Source organism: Lepidochelys kempii, chromosome 10 (genome assembly GCF_965140265.1).
Source record: "Lepidochelys kempii isolate rLepKem1 chromosome 10, rLepKem1.hap2, whole genome shotgun sequence".
In the NCBI taxonomy this organism is placed as follows: Eukaryota; Metazoa; Chordata; order Testudines; family Cheloniidae; genus Lepidochelys; species Lepidochelys kempii.
The window spans coordinates 46,567,338-46,570,719 of NC_133265.1; the positions used below are offsets into that span (position 1 = coordinate 46,567,338).

The 3,382-nt window shown below is 54.3% G+C and overlaps 1 non-coding gene across 1 annotated transcript; it reads left to right on the forward strand.

Moving 5' to 3' along the window:
* The first annotated feature begins 2,255 nt into the window (after window positions 1-2,255).
* On the forward strand, window positions 2,256-2,327 carry TRNAH-GUG (transfer RNA histidin (anticodon GUG)). The gene has a single exon. It is a non-coding gene; the product is annotated as a tRNA-His (tRNA).
* The last annotated feature ends 1,055 nt before the right edge of the window (window positions 2,328-3,382 follow it).

Below are 3,382 nucleotides of genomic sequence, written 5' to 3' on the forward strand. Positions count from 1 at the left end.
GATATGTAGGCCTTGCTGAAGCCCTAGCCATGACTAAGAGTATGAACCAGGCAGCAGTAGAATGCTGGGAATCTGGGCTCCCAAACTGTTCCTGGCTCTAGGAAGGGAATGGCCTCAGGAGTGGTTGGTACATGGAACTTATGCTCTTGGGTGGTACATGTGATACGCTGGAGGGCAGGGATAGGATACAGAGGGACCTAGACAAATTGGAGGATTGGGCCAAAAGAAATCTGATGAGGTTCAATAAGGATAAGTGCAGGGTCCTGCACTTAGGACGGAAGAACCCAATGCACAGCTACAGACTAGGGACCGAATGACTAGGCAGCAGTTCTGCGGAAAAGGACCTAGGGGTGACAGTGGACGAGAAGCTGGATATGAGTCAGCAGTGTGCCCTTGTTGCCAAGAAGGCCAATGGCATTTTGGGATGTATAAGTAGGGGCATAGCGAGCAGATCGAGGGACGTGATCGTCCCCCTCTATTTGACATTGGTGAGGCCTCATCTGGAGTACTGTGTCCAGTTTTGGGCCCCACACTACAAGAAGGATGTGGATAAATTGGAGAGAGTCCAGCGAAGGGCAACAAAAATGATTAGGGGTCTGGAACACATGAGTTATGAGGAGAGGCTGAGGGAACTGGGATTGTTCAGTCTGCAGAAGAGAAGAATGAGGGGGGATTTGATAGCTGCTTTCAACTACCTGAGAGGTGGTTCCAGAGAGGATGGTTCTAGACTATTCTCAGTGGTAGAAGAGGACAGGACAAGGAGTAATGGTCTCAACTTGCAGTGGGGGAGGTTTAGGTTGGATATTAGGAAAAACTTTTTCACTAGGATGGTGGTGAAACACTGGAATGCGTTACCTAGGGAGGTGGTAGAATCTCCTTCCTTAGAAGTTTTTAAGGTCAGGCTTGACAAAGCCCTGGCTGGGATGATTTAATTGGGGATTGGTCCTGCTTTGAGCAGGGGGTTGGACTAGATGACCTTCTGGGGTCCCTTCCAACCCTGATATTCTATGATTCTATGTGCATTTACACAGGGCGCTTTCCCCTGTGGGCTTGTAGTGCTCTATGCAGGTAGGGAGGTGGGCAGGAGAAGCCCAGTTTCACAGACAGTCTAGCCAAGCACATGGACATGGCATATAGTCATTCAAAAAGTGTGGCTAAACAGACAAGACTTGGTTTCAATTTTCAGCTCTGCCAGGAGTGATCTCATGCAACCTGTTTGGTCTGCAGTTACCTCATCTGAGGTGGGGATGGGGTGAGACGATGATCCATCTCCCCTTGAAGCTTAGGTGGAAGAGACCTTCCCTAATGGTAAGGGCTTAAAGAGCACAAAGATGAAGGGACTCTGCAGAGAAACAGAAATGTGCTTTTTGTTCTTCCTGGTGATAGAGAACAGCAGGGAAGGGTTGGGGGTGAGTGCATGTGTTTGCAGATGTGAGTGTGTGCAAGTGTATGTGATGTAAGAGTGTGTGTGGATATCATGGTGCCCATGTGTGAGTGTGTGGGGTGCATGTGTGTAAGCACTGTATGAATGTGAGTGTGCCAACGTGAGAGTGCATGGTGTGTGGGGATGTGATGCCGTGGCAGGCTATGAGTGAGCCGACGTGCGAGTGCACAGAGTGCAGGGGGGTCTGTGAGTGCAGCTCTGTGTGTGTGGATATGAATGTGTGCATAGATGTGAGTGACTGCACTGTGTGTGTGATGACACTTGTGCCCATGTGAGTGTGCAGGGCGAGTGTGAATGTGCTGTGTGTGCCTGCACGGGGCGGTGTGTGTCTGTGCCGTATGCGGGCACGTGCGCCTGTTCCGCCAGCTGCGGTGCGGGTCCCGCGTAGGCTGCAGGCAGCGCTGGCTCCGGTCCGCTCCCGTCCATCCCCCGAGCGGGGCAGCGGCAGGTGGGACCAACGAACACACGCACTCGCCCAACCGCCAGCGGGGGGCGCGCGCGCACGCCCACAACTCTCAACAGCAACACCGCCCAAGTGCCCCAGGCGCGCGCCGAAGGGGAGCTAAGGAGTTTTGTCTCTGCGGCTCCGCCCACCCCTATTTCGCACATGCGCAGTCACTGCGGGGAGATCCCTGCAGGATAGAGCACGACCCCGCCCCCTTGGAAGCCGCATGCGCAATAGCTACTCCAGAGATGGTTCTTAGAAGGGGCAGGGGTCAGAGCTACTGGCCCGCCCTCTCCGTGGTGACGTCATCAGCACCACACTGAATAGGGCGAGCGCCAGGCGTTTCTCGCAGAGCCCCAGTAGCTCGCCGTGATCGTATAGTGGTTAGTACTCTGCGTTGTGGCCGCAGCAACCTCGGTTCGAATCCGAGTCACGGCATCGCTTTGATAGCGATATCACGGCATGTGGGCACTGATAACTTTTTACTGGGGTGGGGGTTGCAGACCAGACAGCGCCAGCTTCTTTAGGGGGCACCCAGGCACAGCCAGCCTGTTACAGGGAACTGCGGGTTTCAGAGTAGCAGCCCTGTTAGTCTATAATACACAAAGTAAAACTATTCCCCCCCGCCCCGCCCCCACTGTTCCTCAGACGTTCTTGTCAACTGCTGGAGATGACCCACCTTGATTATCACTGCAAAAGTTTTCTCCCCCTCCCCCGCTCTCCTGCTGGTATTAGCTCATCTTAAGTGATCACTCTGGTTACAGTGTGTGTGGTAACACCCATTGTTTCATGTTCTCTGTGTATATAAATCTCCCCACTGTATTTTCTACTGAACGCATCCGATGAAGTGAGCTGTAGCTCACGAAAGCTCATGCTCAAATAAATTGGTTAGTCTCTAAGGTGCCACAAGTCCTCCTGTTCTTTTTAGGGTACTACGGGACACCCAGGCACGTCTAGCCTGATATGGGATTGGTGGACACATGGGCACAACCAGCCTGTTACAGGGGTAAGGGACACCCTGGCACAGCTAGCCTGTTTGGGGGACACAGGGCACGGCCAGCCTGTTACGAGCTTGGGGGACAGTGCCAGTGTCTATGTCACTGGCCCATCTGCCACCAGACCCCAGCTCTGGTGCCACAGAAGAGGGTGGTGTTGGCCAGTCTGCACTGTTCCGAGCCCGCCCCTTGCCATGGATGTGGCCCGGTCCCAATGCACAGGGGGTCCCTGCGCAGCTGTCCAGTTTCATGGGCTAAGGATCATCCTAAATATTCTGGGTTTTGTACCTCAGAGGTGGGTGCCACTCCACTCCCAGCCCTCTCCTCCCCTTGAGGAGGACTGAGCAAGGACCCGGTGCTCTGCTAAAGCAGGGCCTGAACGAGGGCCATACTGTTCTGTACAGAGACCTGGCCTTGGCACATCTGGGCCGCCATGCAGCTGGGAAGGGGAGCCCCTCTCAGACACCTGGGGAGAGGACTGGCGGAGCCGTTCCCAGC